Genomic DNA, 18,251 nt, shown 5'->3' on the forward strand with positions numbered 1-18,251 from the left:
AGGCAAGTTGGGTGGAATCAGCACCTGCTAGCACATCAGAATAAGTGATTGTATGATCATGTTACAGGGCAGTCCTTGGCTCCGTATCAGCCGCTCCAACTTCCAAACTTAAAGGTCAGCGACGACTTTGCCGAGAGTGATTCAGAATGAGTTTGGACTCCCGTGATGCATGAGGGTAGGGTGGTGTTGGTGTTTTTGTGTCGTTCCTTGTGGTGGTGTTATTTCATGTTTCGGGTATTTAGTGTTGGTAGACTTTTTTATTTTCTGTTATTTCATGTGGGTTTGTAATAATTATCGTGGATGTTAGTTTATTTTGTGTTGGACTTGGTCGGTTGGCACCAATGGGTGTGTGTTGGTAGCTAAGGGTAAGGTGGCGGCCAGTCTGGGTAGATGACCTTGCGCTACTATAGGCCGCTGCCTAATTTTGTAGTTTCCCTTTCGGTTGGAACCACAGTCATTATAAGCCTAATTAAGTCCTTAGTGGATCCTGTGCACGTATTTAACTCTAGTTCATGCATGTTTTATATTAATGTTACTCATTTTGTGGAATCGTGACTGTATATATTTTGTGCTTTAATTCTTCTTGTACATTATTTTTGATTGGCGCGTGGTGGCCTTTGTTTCGGTCCGATGTAGTTTGCCAAGCACTTTTTTATGGGATGTTTGAGAGTTCCAGTGAGCGAGTGTAGCATCGTTGCCTTCGTGGGGGCATTTATCTCTGCATGTGTTTCGGCGCTAATTTTGTGCATCTTTTTGCTAAAGCATGCATGTATTTGAGTTGCAGGTGAGTGAGGAGGCGAAAATCTTTTGCCTCGCCTATTTATTGTACAGTGTGCATAACTCTCGTATCCCCGTTTGTGTCTTGTTAGTCTTTATTTTGTCATTTTTCTCTTCGTTCGTTACTTGGGACTAGTAATGCTCAAGTTGGGGGGTGTGATAGGCGCGTGATATTGCATATATTATCGCCTTGATAGGGCATACTAGCGCATTAGATGTGCGGTTTACCTTATTTTTCCACTTGATGCCGTTGTTTCCTTGGTTTTTTGTGTTCTTGGTTAATTTTAGGAAATAAGACGGTTTTGTCGTCAAGTTTGGTTGGCAATCATTGGACGTGCGTGTGTGGCAAGAGGATTCAATTGAAGCAAGCATGAAAGGGCTTGGATTCCAACAAAAAGAACGCGTATCGATACTAGGAATGTCAGTATCGATACAAATGAGCTTAAAATTGGTCCAGAACAAGTCAGAGGAATTGGTATCGATGCAGTACTTGGTAGTATCAATGCTTCTGTTAGCATATGCGTATTGATACAGAGTTTGTTAGTATCAATACGCGTCTGTTAACTCCAGAATTTCTTTTATCCATTTTTATTTTGGAATTACTTCGTTTTTAGGAAAGATTAGTATAAATACTTTAAAGTCTTAGTTTATTAGGGTTAAAATTTTACTTAGCACAGTTTAGTTTTTGGAGATTTTGGATTTGAAGTTTTGTTCTTGAGCTTTCTTGTTCTTCCGTTCAGAATACATCCTTCGGTGATTCGTTTCAGGTTTTCTTATTTATTAAAGTCTTTTGTTCTCCTTTATTTGTTTTGAATCTTTGGTTCCCTTTATTTAATTTTATAAATTTTAGAAAGCATGATTAATTCTAGGGTTTTATTTCTTTTATTTTTAATAATGAGTGAGTAGTCGTATAAGTAGGGTCGCGAGGTGATTAGCACACCATAGCCAGTTCGGACACTGCTCCTATTTTCAAACGATTAAAAAAAATCGATTTTAGATGGAAAAATACTTCCCACGGACGAACCTGGGCATTGTCGGAGCCCATGTGAACGGGGAATGGGGGTCCAAAACTCATTCTCTGCTGCGCATGGGTATACGGCGACCATAGGGTCTCGCATCTTGCGGGGTATCTTTTTCAATCTAAAATTAAACGTTTTTAAGAATTCCAAACAGAGCAGGTTAATCCGGATTGGTTACAAATGCTACGAACCCTATGACCATACCTCCTTTTAATTATCTAAAAAGTTCAATTATTTCGTAAGTTCCTTTAATCTCAACCATTCAATAAGGGGTGGCTACCTAAGAGCCCATTTAAATTATAACAACCCGAGTTTTTAAGTCAGTACACATCACCGTCTTTGTGGATTTGACTCCGGTCTTACCGAATATTGTGCTACGTCGGTCTCCGCCCTACGCTTGGGGCAACCGATTAATTTAGAACTAGGAAATCGGTCAAGCATTCAGGCGCGCGATCTTTTATTGCTTAATGTTTATTCATTCATTCAGACTGTCTGGATCATGGCCATTCGTCGTCAGACCTGTTTATATTACTGAAATACTGCCATCGGTGCATTTCAGAATGAGACCATATCACAAGCCATGTTTCGCTTTCTAAATGAAGTTTTCTTGATCGTTCCAAGTGATCAGATTTATCAAAAGGTTGTTTTATATTCATGACTTGAAGGAATGGTGTTATTCTAAGACGAATCATAAGTTATATACTGTTTGATGTCTTTAAAAACATCGTGTGGGATATACGATGCACCGGGCGTTGTTCTGAGTAATGTTGATAGTCTGATAGCAGGAAGGGCGCACCGCACGATGTATCATAAATCCGTATGCGGCATTATGGTAAGCCGTGTGGGGATGGTTGTGATCTGGATAGTTTGTTGATCAGTTCTTTCATTTTGCACGCCATCATCCACTCATCATTTCTATACAGTAAACACCACATGCACGCCAATGTGATATATCTTTCTATGTCTCTTTTCCCTTTACTTGTTTATTAAAAAGTTTGATTTCCCGAAGGATATTCAAAATTTTCCCCTTTTGAAAATGTTTAGTAGAGACCGGTTTTTACTGGGCGAGTGGGGTGCTTTTCAACAAAACCTTCCTCATTCGTAACGTGGTTCCCGAGCCCAAAGTCTCGACGTTTTCGCTAAGACCGAAAGCCTTTTTCAAACGAGTTCTTGGTTTCTCGATTCATCCATCTCAAAAATTCGGGTGGCGACTCTCGAGGGCGCACCGGTCAGGGAGCCCACAAAGAGCTAGTAAATGTTGGCTAGTTTTGTAAAAAGTAAATATTAGGAACAAAAATTAGAAAAAATCTTTATTACGACTATGATATTTATTGGTGATAGGTTGATAGCTTCCATCTTGCATGATCAATCCAAAACAACAGTTACATAATGAAAAGTTCTCTTATGAGCTAGTGACCGACCATAATTGTGTTATTCGAATCATTTTCCAATATAATAGCATCCAAGTTAAACCTTCTAATTCAGCCCTCAACATAATGTCCTAGCTTCCACAACTTCTACCAATTGTAAAAACACCAACTCTAGAGCACAATTTGCTATGGAATTGCAATTATAGTCCCTTAAACAATCCCAATACCAACACATTTGAATTTAGGATCTAGCTAGACTGAATCAACACTAAATTCGTAAACATCACCTAGAGGAGAACTCAAGATATTGGAAAACAAAACCTACTACTTCACCAAGTTCATTTCTTTTCAGTTTGTGCAAGTAGGGACAGAACCAGAATTTCGTAAACGCGAGAGCCGAACTACAAACAAGAAGATTTTAAAATTTCAAGGTTCAGGAATCTAGTAGTTTGTTTGGTTTAGATTTTGAGGGAGGTTTTTTCGGTAATAAGTGGAGAGGGACAGAAAGAAAAATGAGATTAATAATTGAAGAAAAAACTTATGAGAGACCATACGCAGAGAGAGAGAGAGAGAGATTGGTTTTTGGAACCCAAAATGAACACATTCTTAAAGCATTTAAATATTTAAATAGCATCCAATACAAAATTCAATATCTAAGTGTTCTTAACAAACAAAAAATAATTAATATTAACATTGAAATTAAAAAAAAAAAACCCCCAAAACAATGCGCGGGCCGTGGCCCCCATATGCCCATATGTAAATTCGTCTCTGTGTGCAGCACATTCTTCTATGCTTCCATGTTGCTCAAGCCAAACCGCAAAGTCGCTAGACCAAGAGAAATCAACATGCAAAAGTATTTCTCTAGTCCAGTCCAAAAGTTCCCTAAACTCAAAATGGAACACATCTTGCCCCAACTGTATCTCCACTGTTCCACAGCCAAGCAATTACACATCAATGGATGTTCCCCTACCCAAGCACACCCTTGAACATACGTTGAGCACCAGATATCCTGCCAATGTACTACATAGTAGTGTAAAGTGCCTTCTATATAATCTCCACATAAAAAACTGTTGTCTTCCATGGTACTTGTATACAATACCCATGGAGAAGCGCATTACAGTACTTGTATGCTTCTGGCTGGAATCTTATTAAAAATGGGAGTGTATGGGTTGGTTCGGGTCAATATGGAATTACGCTCATTCTATATTTTCTATCCGTAAATTTTCCACCAGTTTTCCAATTGGATCTTGATCCTTCTCCGGCCAACCTTTTCAGATTCTCTTGTAGCATATTAGTTGCCACCCGATAACTTGATTCCATAGTGTATCCTCTAGTTCTTGTATAGTGGCAGGAGGAACAAATTAATAACCTAACCGACAAAAACAATCGCAAAAATAGGTTAATCTAGTTCTCAAATCTTGAGATAGTGGATACTAAGTAGTACTTGAGGATGACTGAGAGCGTTAATTTTTAGGTTCAATCACTTACCGATCAAGATTGTTGCCTTTAGTAACTGCTAAGAATTGAGCTAATCATAAATAAGTATTTTGGCCATCAGGCCCACCAGCAACCCTATTTCATTGAACAAAAGGTTGGAAACCAAACAAAAAATCCATCTACCTCCAAAGAGTAAATCCACGGAATGAGGTTTTATGGGAATTCTGAACGTTACAAACATGGGTTGTGGTTCAGTGCTTTGGCCTCTACATGAGTACTGTGCCTTCACGGCTCAATTCGGAGACACCCAAGATAATAGAACTATGAATAACCGATTTAAATCTTGGCTTGGTGGCATTGCACCAACACACACAGAAATAAGGATATACAAAGGAAGCTGAACATGAGCGATATTACTGGGGCACAACATCTTTTGCACAATTATGCTGGGTAGGGGAATTTGCTCAAGTGAAATAGAAGCCCAAGGAAGTACCAAAACCAAGACAAACACACACTTGCTTTGTTCAGCTATACACTTAGATTTTGGGTATTGTAGTGATTGTAACCATACAAATTTTTTCTTAAAAAGAAATATTAATTCGGGTGGAATCCTCAAGTAATCAAAACTTCTATTAGATTTCACAGAAGAGGGAAAACTCCTCTCATATTTGCTAAAGGAAAAAAAAGAATGCTACCTTATAGACAGGTACTCTTCATAATATGAGATTATGTTACCACAAGAAATAAGACATTCTCTGTTTTTTTAACTTTAAAATAACAATTGGACATACTATTTCGAATGAGCTTTTGATCTCCCCATTTTTCAAGACTCCTTGTGGAGCGAACCGGCCTTTATCCTACCAAATAACCATCCGTCATTCAAAAGATGCCTAATACGTATCCTTACGTGTTTTTTTCTTTTTTTTTTTTTCCATTCAGTCATTTCATCAAACAACTGGGCTGCGTTTTCTTTGTAAGGATTTTAGCAAATCCTCCCATAAGATCATTACCTCCAGTCGTGTACATTATTTGCAACAGGTTTCCTCGGTCTCCCCATTTTTCAAGACTACTTGTGGAGCGAATGGGCCTTTATTCTACCAAATAATCAACCGTCAAGCAAGAGATGCATAATACGTATCCTTACGTGTTATTTTTTTCCATTCAGTTATTTCATCAAACAACTGGGCTGCGTTTTCTTTGTATGGATGTCGGCAAATCCTCCCAAAAGATTAGTACTTCCGGCCGTGTACATAATTTGGTCGGGAAGTTACAGATGAAACAATACGGAAATAGTGAACCAAGTTTGAATTACCTGTTGGAAGTTCTTGTGGTTGTCTTCCTTTACAACAAACTGACAACCCCAGTACTTCAAATGCCTCTCCCTAGTGTTAATTTGCCTCTGTTTTTTTTGGGATGTAATGTTGGTAGTGAGAAATCTGAAGATAATAAGTGTGAAGGGGATTCGATTTTCCCATTTATGGAGGCGATCCACTGCAAAGAAGGATTGAAGGGATGCTTGTCGTTCAGGTTGTATCATTTTGGTTGGAGCATTGTATTGCGTCCGTTCGGAAGAGGTGTAGGACGGGACTAGTATTAGTTGCAAGTGCTTGGGGCATTTGTGAAAATCAAAAAAGAGAAAATATCTTTTCTTTGTACATTTAAAAGAAGTAGTGTAGATAGATAAGGTGGGAAGAGGGGAGGTGTGAAGATGTATCATATATGTGATGGAGATTGGATTCTAAGATTTTGTGTATCTCCATCTGCCACCAAATTTAGGCGAGGAAGAGATTGATAATCACTTCAAGTTTAGAAAAAAGCTCCAACTGTCATGTCGTTGGGTAGTTTGTGCCCTTTTCTCTATTTCCTCCCTTCTTCGTCCTTTCAAATTGTTACCATAAAATTGAGGCAGGTTTTTAACAAACTTGCATAAAAGTAAAACAAATATCGAACACAACATACATATAAAATACAGACGTATTAAATAATTCTTCAAGAACTATTGAGATTAATCTTTTAAATCGATCATATTCTCATTACCTTTCTATTTTTTTTTTTTTCCTTTCATTTTTCTTACTTTCCTTTGCGCTGAAAGTGTACATGCTCCGTGGTTTTGATTCACAATTGATAGACAAAATAATAAGAAGAGCAATAAGTACAATCACTACGCCAACCATGATCAACAGTGTATTATGGATGGATTTTTCCATTCTTTTAGTCAGACAAACTTGACTTTATAACACAAATTGACTTTTTAACTTGCCAAAGAACTTGTATATGTTCAGAGTACTTGTATATGTTCAGAGTTTTGTAGCTTAACAATTCTCCATTGTTCGACAGTTTGTTAGGGAACATAAAATACAGTTGTTCGGTTTATGCGGTCGAACATGTCTTAATTGTTCTGTTTTGAAAAGCTAAACTATTATCTTGTGTTCCAATCTGTTTAAAAAAAAGTTCCTAGCGAATGGCAGTAAAAAATACTTCATTTTTTTCTGGGTAATTCAAAGATTCATAACATTAAACGAAAGAAAGAGTCTGCATCATAAGTGCGATACAGTAGCCCAGCTACATATTACAGATCAAGCACAAGGCTTAGTCAATGATCTGCCTAATACATATATTGTATAGGCTGTCCCTAAGCATAAACTCCCTAATAGAAATGGGAGTATCAACAGTTACCACTAACTTTTCCTCATGTTCAGTCCCCAGACGAGCAAGTTGATCAATGCACTAGTTGGTGTCGCGATAAATGTGGGATACAGACTTCGATGATGGTGCTTTGAGGATGATTTCCAGAGGCACTCTCATTGATCAGCTTCACAGCAATTAGGGAGCCAGATTCCAATTGAACATTTGACATGCCTTTTTTCAGAATGATTGTTAACCCTCTGTAAATACTCCATATTTCAGCTTCTAGGCTCGAATCCGTTGTTAGCTTCCCGCAATAACCCAGCATCCAGTTCCCATTAATTAGCATCTCTAAATATCCCCCCATATCCTTGCCTTTTTGCTTGTATCGTACCAACATCCATCAGTATAAAGTTTTATGATCCCTGCACAAGCTGCAACCCAGTGTGTTAGTCGTTGTGCCTGCGGGCCATTAATGAGAGGGGATTTGAAGGCTTCCACAGTTTCAATATTATCAAAAAAGTTCTTGTGACGATCTTTTCATACTCCTTCTGTTCAAAAAAGAATTTGAAATTCGTGTCATTTTTTATCGCTTATATCTTTCAATCTATAATGTTTTTCATGAATTTGAAATTTTTTGTATAATAAAATTAATCGAGAACTATCAAAATTCATATTGACTATTTTTTGATATCCATACCGAAAGATATAAAAAATTAAAATTAACAAAAATATCCAAAATTGTCTGGGACAGAAGGAGTATTTGCCAAAGGACATTTATGAAGAGAGTGTTCCAAGGTACTCCGAAGTCCAAACCTGTGTCCCACATTTTTTGATATCCAATCAAAGGTGGAGCCGTCAACTCTTCCTCTCTAACTGGCCAAAAGGGGTGACCTCCCATAGCTCCTTGGCTTTGGTGCAGTGGAAATTTTATATCAATTTCAAAATCGATTAGCAATGAGGGGAAATGTCTCATATGTTAAGTCAGCCATTTCATTTTTAAATAATGTGAGACTATATTTTTATAATATCCCCTCACACGTGCAGCCTCGTTTGAAGTTCTTTACGTGTGACCACTTTTTGAGTTCTATTATCGTGCAAATTTTTTGCTGATCTGTTATTGTAGGGTGTGAATTGTAAAATTTTAAAAGATGAATGGGCCCCACTTTGATACTATGTGGAAACTTTATATTCATCTCAAAATCAATTGATAATGAGTGGAGAGGTCTCAAATATTATTAAGTGATCACTCATTTCACTCCCAAGCAATTTGAGACTCTATTTCTTTCCTCGTGCAGTCGCGTTGAAGGTCTGTCACACGTGGCCTTATTAAATTGACTCTCTTGAGAGAAAATTTAGCGAAACGAATGACGATATGATAGCGATTAATTCCAGAGAAAATTTGTGGTGTTCATATTGGGCTTAATTTTATGCCCAACCACGATATCTGCGTTAAGGGAACCAGTTAATCAAAGCTAATGATTTTCATTTCAGTTGTGTTTTCATTTCCGTTGTATTTGTATTTCATTTGTGTTTCTTGACTAATAGTTAGGATAGCCAGCTCAGCAATCCACTTGTGATCCAGTGAGAGCTAGAGGTGCATGAGCTATAATCTATACCCTACGATGACATCCCAGCAAAAAGGCCGTGGGATGATAAGACCCAAAAAGTGAACACACGTGATAAACCTCAAAACGCGGCCGCACGTGTGAGGAAATGTTAAGAAAATAGAGTCTCGTGCATATTGTTTGGGAGTAGAATGAGTGATCATTTATAATACTCCATTTGGGACCTTTTCACTCATAGCCAATTGGTCTTGAAATAGACATAAAAGTTTCTACATGCATGGTAAAATAGAATCTCATATTACTTTGGGAGTGAAATGAGTATTCACTTAATAACATTTGAAACCTTTCCACTCATTGAAGGCATTCGCAATTGCAAAATTGAAGGCCATTTGATGCTTGTTTCTTTTAGTGTTACTGTGTCAAAAAACTGTAACTATATTCACTTTGCATTTGTTTTAGTCATTTTCAATTAAGTTTCATACCTAAATCAACATATTGTGATGTAGTTATTTTACTTGGACCATGTCGCCCCAGCCGGTAGTCATGATGTTCATGACCGCTCTACTCCTAGCCTAGCATGGCATATTTGGGAGAGGTAGAAATCAAAGAGACATTGAACATCTTTCGAGCTTCAGCAGGTTATGAAAAAGTATGAGGTATAGTTTTGCAAGCTTGTTTCATATGTAATTTTTCCCATTGTTTATTATTTACCAGGATCGGTGAAACTAATTTGTTTACAATAGGGTTTTCAATAGGTGGATGCAATGTTAAATGTTTTAGAAGAGCATAACCAAACAAGTATGAAGCGTAAGGGAATGGCATCGCATGATAACATATGGATGAAAACAACTGCCACGGATCTAGGTGACATGAGGAATCTATTGAGTCAATCTCCTCTCACATGGATAATAAAATTCGAGGGCACAAACGTTGATGGAGGTGCCTGGTAGCATATCCTTTAGAGCACACGGTTTTCTTTTTTATTTTTTGGTTTGATGTTGACCATACCCCTAATTTATTGGATGTTACTTTTGTGTTATTGTGGAGGCTTCGGTAATTGTCTCGGTAATATAACCGGACCACCATCAACCGAGGCCTCATATTGACATGGGCCTGTGTATATCTTTCTGTTTACTCACTCGGCGTCAAGTCTCCTGTTTACACTTCGGTTAGTTACCGAGGTGTGCATTCCGTTTGGGTCTTTTGGCAGAATGCAGCATAGCAGGAGGGGACCATGAGCGATACGTGGCGAAAAGGATCATCTGCCCATGTGCTTCGTAACCGTCTTATCCCGTGGCATCATCTATGATGTCACCAAGGGCGGTTACCTAAGCGTGATCTCCACGCACTGGCTTGGAGCCCAAGTTAACCTAGGTCTATAAATACAAAGGGATATTCATCTTTGAGAGGTATGCCATCTTTCCCTAACCCTAGACCTAAAAGTAACTCTCCTTACATCTAACTTGTTTGTCGGAGGGTCACTAGGCTATTCCAGCCTTAGTGACTTATTGCAGGTTCAGCGGCGGAGGAACGGAGCAGCGGAAGTGAAGTACTAATTCAGGCGAAGGTCCCTCCTCCTAAATCGAACCCCTACAATTGGCGACTCTGCTGGGGACCTAGCCATCCTTTCAACTTTCACCTCCCCCCATCTGCTCCGTTAAAACATCCAGAATCAAACATGGTGGAGATCGACGACGCACATCACGGTGGTACCGCCCACGGGCTCGGTTCCCTCGTGGACCACAGCCTGGCTTCTGGCGGAGCGGCGGCCCATGGAAAGAACCACATATCCATCGGAGTTGGCGCCGGAGCGTCAGCTCCAGACGCAGGCCCATCCTCAGAGCTCCACTCCTACATCCGCCACCTCGAGCGCAAAATCGACGATCTCACGACGGTCGTAGACCGCGACAGACACGTCCGAGACGAGTTGGCGGAGATCAAACACCTCCTCATCTCCCCATCTCATTCCTCCGGGAGCCGCGGCGGAAGAACAAACCGTCGCACCCCCCCACGCAGTCACGAAGCCGGTCACCTGCTAGAGCACAGATCCCGCCCTTCGGTCAAGGATCGTCTTGAGTCACCAAGAGCGGTGGACACACGAGCCCCAAAAGAAACATCGCGCAGGGACCGTTCTCGCTCTCCTGCGCAACTTCGAAGGAGGCCATCGGCCTTTGACAGGCTCGGTGGTGGGAGCGTCTCTGCCTCCTCCACCCACTCCGTCCTTGTGGGCAGGACAGGCCGGGAATCTACCCCTAGCCTCACAAGGGCATCCAGGGGAGATGACGGCCTTGTCGAGATCCAGACTAGAGGATACCGCGAGCGGCTGAAGGGCCCCCGAGCCAGAAGTCCCATCGTCTCGCACCCCGGCGGCGCAAACAGCAGGAGCCCGGTCACCGAGCGCCTCGAGGCTTCCGCTCGGGATAGCTACCGACATCATCGCCAGGAGCGTTTTCCCAGAAAATCGGTTAGTATCGATCCAAAGAGAAAGGAGCACGAACGATTGGACAAACTCGTCCCCAAGAAGCGTACAGCGACTGAGTGTCCAGACGGCCCCGACCGTTCGATCCGACCTCATCGCGATGCGCGACTTGCACGACTCTCGACCTCTCCATTCACAAGAGAGATCGACTCGGTTACCCCCCCCAAAGGATTCTCCCAACCCAAGTTCGCCAAATATGACGGCAAGACTGAGGCGTACACTCATCTGGTCCAGTATAAAACCGTCATGTCTCTGTTTCTTCGGAATGAACCCTCGGACGATGCTTTCCTGTGCAAAGTGTTTCCAGCAAGCCTCGGCAACCTGGGCCTCACCTGGTTCAATCAACTCCCGGCTCGGTCAATCTCCTCGTTCGACTCCCTCTGTGACGCCTTCATGGCACGGTTCGTAACGAGCAACAAGCACGAGAAGGAGATCGACTCCCTCTTAGCCCTCCGTAAGAGGAACGACGAAACGCTTCGGCAGTACGCCGGCCGTTATTGGGAGTTGTTCAATGAGATAGAAGGTTGCGACGGTGTCATCTCTGCCCGAGGATTCAAGCTCGGTCTCACATCCCAGGACGAGCAAGTCTACGACGACCTCGCTTGCCATAAGCCGAACTCTATGAAGGACCTTATGACTCGAATCGAGAACTGGTGTCAGCTCATCGAGTCCAAGGCAGAGAGAGGCATCGGGAAGCCTACAAGTTCAAAAGCGTTGAACACTTCGGTATCCATACCGGCCCCCGCACCTGTCTCAACCCCGAAGAAACAGGTCAACACGATCAAGCAGTCGCCGAGGAGGGGGCCGAAGCCAAGTGACTTCAACGCCGAAAAGACCGTCTTCACCATTCCCATCTACCGGATCATTGATCAAGTGAAGGATCAGCCCTTCTTCTCCTTCCCCAATCAAAAGCTCGGAACCGAAAATGGGAAAATCAAGAATCCCATCGTTCGATGCAGCTACCATAGCGAGCAAGGTCACTTCACCACAGCATGCAAGCCCTTCAAGGCCTACTTAGAACAGCTCGTTGCTGGTGGCCACCTCGGCAACTTCATCGATCATGAGAAGACGACGGCTCGGACACAGCGGACCGAATCACATACCGAGGAAGAGGTACAGACAATCAACGTCATACACGGTCCCTTGAACCCCGAGGCCGCTCGAGTCATCCGGGCAGAATTGAATGAAGCCTCCTCCTCCAAGCAGGTCATGCTAGTTGGCCCCGAACCGAAGCGCCCCAGAACCGACGACGGCTCCAAATGGACGATAACGTTTACCGAGAGGGATCTCGACCGCGTCCTGCTTCCCCACAACGACGCCCTCGTGGTCACGCTACGCATCGGAAATTTCAACGTCCGTCGCGTCCTCGTAGACCAGGGCAGCTCGGCCGAAGTCATGTACTACTCCCTTTTCAAGGATCTGAAGATTCCCGAGACCGACCTCCGTCCTTCCGAAGTTCCCCTCATCGGCTTCAACGGAGCTCCTGTCTGGCCCATCGGTATGATCACTCTTCCTGTCCGTGCCGGCTCGGTAACGCTTGAAATAGACTTTGTGGTGGTCGACGTCCCTGGCCCTTACAACGCCATTGTCGGTCGAACCTGGCTGCATAGGCTTAAAGCGATTGCCTCCACTTATCACCAAGTGGTACGTTTCATCGGCACTAACGGGCACCAGGAAGACCTGTACGGAGACCAGACCGCGGCCAAGCAGTGCTACGTCAACGCTGTCCGAAGCACCAAACAGACCCCCCGGGTGAATCTCATTGAAGCACCCGAAGCCCCTGTTTTGGAGGACGTCGGCAGATCCCCCGACGACAAAACCGTCGAAGATGTGGCCACAATCCCAATCACCAAGGACGGCTCCCGCTTCTTCCTTATCAGTTCCTCACTTAGTGACACTGATCGGAACGAGACGGTAGCTTTTCTCAACCGAAACATTGAAGTGTTCGCCTGGACTCCATACGAGATGCCGGGGCTCGACCCCTCTTTCATCTGCCACGAGCTCAACATCGACAAAGCCAAGCGACCGGTCATACAGAAGGCACGACGGTCCTCTCCCATCCACTCCGAGGCCGTCATTGAAGAAGTCAACCGACTCCTAAACGCTGGGGCAATCAGAGAGGTCCAATACCCCAAGTGGTTGGCTAACACCGTCGTAGTCAAGAAGAAGAATGGCAAATGGCGTGTCTGCGTCGACTACTCCAACCTTAACGATGCCTGCCCGAAGGACTTCTTTCCTCTTCCCCGAATTGACCAGCTTGTCGACGCCACCTCCGGACACGAGCGACTCAGCTTTTTGGATGCGTACCGGGGCTACCACCAGATCGCCATGAGCGAAGGCGATATCGAGAACACCGCCTTCATTACCCCCCACGGGATCTTCGGTTACCTTGTCATGCCCTTCGGTTTAAAGAATGCCGGAGCAACCTTCCAGCGAATGATAACCAAGATGTTCGAGCAATTACTGGGCGACACTATGCTGGCATACATTGACGACATGGTGGTTAAAAGTCTTCGCGCCGGTGATCATCTAACTCACCTCGCCGAAGTCTTTGAGATACTCAAGCGCCACAAACTCCGCCTCAACGCCGAGAAATGTGTCTTTGGCGTCAGCTCCGGCAAATTTCTTGGCCATCTCGTCTCCCGGCGCGGTATTGAGGCCGATCCTTCCCAAATTCGAGCAATTGATCAGCTCTCGGCTCCCCACAACAAGCGCGATGTTCAGCGTCTAACCGGGATGGCTGCTGCTCTGAATCGGTTTATAAGTCGCTCCTCGGACAAATGTCAGCCATTTTTCGCTCTACTAAAGGGCAGCCGACGAAGCTTCAACTGGACAGAAGAATGTGACCGAGCCCTCCACCGACTAAAGGAGTATCTTTCCACGGCTCCACTCCTCGTCACTCCAAGGGACCAGGAGGACTTGTTCCTCTATCTCGCTGTCTCCCCGCACGCCGTAAGCTCGGTGCTCGTCCGACAGGAGGGCCGGGAGCACCAGCCAATCTACTACTCCAGCAAAACCATGACACCCGCCGAGACGCGCTACCTCCCCCTGGAGAAGCTCGTGCTCGCCCTAATCTCAGCCTCCCGAAAGCTTGCCCCGTACTTCCAGTCCCATCGCATCATCGTCCTTACCGAGTTCCCCCTCAAATCTCTTCTCCGGAAGGCCGATCTCTCCAACCGAATTTCACAATGGGCCGTTGAGATTGCCAATTTCGAAATCCACTTTCAGCCTCGGACAGCAATAAAGGCTCAGGTGCTGGCTGACTTCATCGCAGAGCTTACACCGCCCAACGTATCTGCCTCGGCACCCCCACCGAGCACCGAAGCAGTACTCCAGGCCAACCCTAGCACAGCCTGGCAGCTCTTTCACGGAGATGTATGGAAAATGTACGTCGATGGCGCATCCAATAGCCGAGGCGCAGGTGCAGGCGTCGTTCTTCTCTCACCCTCCGGTGTCTTACACGAAAGCTCCTTCTCCATCAATTTCCCAGCCTCTAACAACGAGGCCGAATATGAGGCGTTGATCTCCGGACTCAAGACTGCCGAAGCCATTGGCATCGAGGAGCTCGTCGTTTACAGCGACTCCCAGTTGGTGGTTAACTAACTCTCTGAAGAATACGAAGCTCGGGATGACCGGATGCGTACCTACCTCAGCGCCGCAGTCCAGCTCATTCAACGCTTTAAAGCAATCAGAGTCGAGCATATTTCAAGGGAACAGAACGCCCACGCCGACGCCCTGGCAGGGCTCGCTTCGACATTCTCATGTACCGGACACCGATCCATTTCCTTCAGTTCTATCGACAAACCCAGTTTTGAGCTCGAAGACCTACAGAAGGAAGTACTCAACATAGAGCTCGGTCCGAGCTGGATGGATGAAATCGTCCTTTACCTGAGAGAGGACTCCCTGCCCACTGACAAAAAGGAGACTCACCGACTCCGAAACAAAGCTGCTCTCTTCTGGCTCAATCCCAACGGCAAGCTTTACCGAAGATCATTCACCGGGCCGTACTTATTGGTTGCACACCCACATCAAGTTCCGGGCATTATCGAAGAACTTCATGCCGGTGACAGCGGTTGTCACTCCGGTGGACGATCGCTCGCCCACCGAGCCCTCACTCAGGGATATTGGTGGCCGACAATGAAGAAGGACTCTGAAGAGTTCGTCAAGCGTTGCAAAAAGTGCCAGATGTTCGCTCCCATTATCCATCAGCCGGCCCGGGACCTGAGCCCTCTCACCAGCCCCTGGCTCTTCTCCCAATGGGGCATGGATATCGTTGGAAAGCTCCCAGTCGCTCCGGGTGGATTCAAGTTTCTTTTAACCGCAACTGATTATTTCTCGAAATGGGTCGAGGCCGAGCCCCTGGTAACCATCGAAGAAACAGACGTCATCCGCTTTGTGTGGCGCAACATCATCTCACGCTTCGGTGTGCCGTTCGCCATAATTACTGACAATGGAGGGCAGTTTACAGGACAGAAGTACCGGGCTCTGCTTGACGAATACGGTATCAAATGGGACACGTCCACTCCGGCTTACCCCCAGGGCAACGGACAGGCTGAGGCGGCAAACAAAGCAATTTCATCCGGACTAAAGCGACGACTCGAGTCACGGCGAGGAAAGTGGGCCGAAGAGCTGCCCAGGGTACTCTGGGGCTACCGTACGACGCCTCGGCGATCAACCTGTCGCACACCTTTTTCCTTGGCATTCGGAATGGAGGCGGTCATCTCACTCCAAGTCGGACTCCAAACAATGAGAACAGAAAATTTTGATGAGTCGGTCAACAACACCACCATTGCTTCGGACCTCGATTTAGCCGAAGAAGAACGGGACAACGCAAGGATAAAGCTCGCTTCATACCAACAGGAGGTTGCAAAGGGTTACAACCGAAGCGTGCACCTCCGGTCGTTTAAGCCTGACGATCTCGTTTGGAAAAAGGTGGTGGAGAAGTCCAAAAAGCGAAAGCTAATGCCCAATTGGGAGGGTCCTTACCGAGTTCTCAAGCACCTCGGTTCGGGAAATTACAAATTGGAGAAACTGGATGGTTCCCCCATTGCTAAGTCATGGAACGCCAACAATTTGAAGAAGTTCTACGGATAGTGCTCGGCTACCGGAGCCCATTTTGTCCTTATTACGTTGCATTTTCTTTTGAGAAAGTTTTGAGGGCAATCTGCTTATGTATTGACAATACCCCGAGTTTTAATGAGAATTCTCTTTGGCACTATTCGTACACTGATTGTTTAAATTACTTATACTTGGTCTATTCTTGCCCGGACCATTTTATACCGACTTCAGGGATATTGTTCTCCCATAGGTGATACCCTCGGAGAAAAATTCCCACCAAGTCGCCCGGGCCTCTTCGGTCGTCTAAATTTCTGGTCACTCGCTGTAAGGATACTCGGCCTTTTTCTCCGAGCCCCTAACACCGACCCATCAGAAATTTCTCTCTGTTCGGACTCGCCGCGTCACTAACCTATGGCAAAAGCCGTACCACTTCGTGACCTCGGCCTACGTCCCTAGCAGTAATACCATCCCGCGTCTGCTCAATAAGCTCATTTCTATTAATAAGCAGGGGCGTGCAATGTCAAAAATTCATTAAACAAGTTGCTTCTGATTCAATCCCTACCGACCCTCCTACTCGCTGGGGCTTCGGAACGAGTCACCTTTTCTTGATTAATCATCTTTTTATGCTTGGAAAAACGATTCGGTTAACGCTTCGGTTAAACTTGTTTCTACAAACTTTTCAAGTCCCACCGAAGCAGGGGCATTATAACCTAAGGAGCAAACCAATCAAACAAGCATTTCAAAGATAAAAACATTCAAAAAAAAAAGAGCATTCATTCACGAACAATAAACAAAAAGGGTACTGCTTCAAGTATCAAACGATTACAATCCCTGGAACGGCAAACTCCAAATGTCCGGAGCCGTCCAGTAAACCGACCATTCAAGCAAAAATTAAAGTACTTTTTCAGAGCTATGAAATATAAAGTTCCTATGCCTCATCAGGGAATAGGGGCGCTAAGGTCAGCTGGCTCCTCGGTCGCTTGGGGCTCCTTGTTCGGCACCTGCTCGTTTTCCTCCTCCGGTAGCACGAGCTCTTCAGGAGGGGGCTCAGGCACGGTTCGAAGCTCCGAACCCTCTGGCAGAGTAAGCTTGCTTATCAAGGCCTCGTGGCCGTACCGAAGTCCATCCAAGAACCGATCCCTGAAGAGCTCGGCTTCTATCTCCCGGACCTGCTTCTTATATTCTACTCCGGCAGCATCCCAGCCTTCATCGTAGCCTTTGTTCCTTGCAAACTCGACCTCCCGAGCTCCAGCAGCCCTCAATGTGTCAGCATCCTCCTCAGCTTTTTTGGCTTTCGCTTCGGCAATTACCCGCTCCCGGTCGCACCGCTGAAAGTCGGCCAGGTAAAGGTCACAAGTCTCCCTCGCCACTTTCAGATCGTCCTCTCTCTGGGCAAGAGTTTTCCTCAGCAGCTCCATCTCCTGCTCTCGTGCTTGGCATTGTTCGTTCACAGCAAGCACCCGAGCGCCGGCCTACCAACACAATTAAAATTGATCAAAATTCCAACAAACGATCAAAGGGGTAAGAAAAGAAACTTTCAGAAGTAACTTACTTTCAGAAGTGCCTGCGCTATCTCTCCTGTCAGATCCACGGTGCACCCCTCAACAGCCCGGGCATCCTTCGGAAGAATACACGACCGAAGCAGCCCAAACGCCGTCCCAATGTTAGAAGACGCGCTATCGGCGTGATGAATTAGGCGCCCCGAGTAGTGACGAACCTCGGGGGCCCAGGGGACCTCCCTCGCCGGAACACGAGTCCCCGTTTCGGTTCCTCCCCGGCTCTCCACATCTCCCTCATCTCCTCGGGTTCCCGTTTCTTCTATCAAGATCGGCTCCCCGCCCCTTCCTCGTCCGAAGCTTTCTTCCTCGGTCTGAGCCCTCTTCTCCGGAGGCTCCTGAGGAGAAACAGGGATCACCCT

General features: G+C 45.1%; 1 long non-coding RNA gene across 1 annotated transcript; it reads right to left on the minus strand.

Annotated features, from left to right (window-relative positions):
• Nucleotides 1-3,745: 3,745 nt before the first annotated feature.
• On the minus strand, nucleotides 3,746-6,511 carry LOC131330739 (uncharacterized). The gene is made up of 2 exons (XR_009201191.1): nucleotides 5,916-6,511; nucleotides 3,746-4,535 (listed from the first exon to the last, which is right to left on the minus strand). It is a non-coding gene; the product is annotated as an uncharacterized LOC131330739 (long non-coding RNA).
• Nucleotides 6,512-18,251: the final 11,740 nt, after the last annotated feature.

Source organism: Rhododendron vialii, chromosome 6a (assembly GCF_030253575.1).
Source record: "Rhododendron vialii isolate Sample 1 chromosome 6a, ASM3025357v1".
Classification (NCBI taxonomy): domain Eukaryota; kingdom Viridiplantae; phylum Streptophyta; class Magnoliopsida; order Ericales; family Ericaceae; genus Rhododendron; species Rhododendron vialii.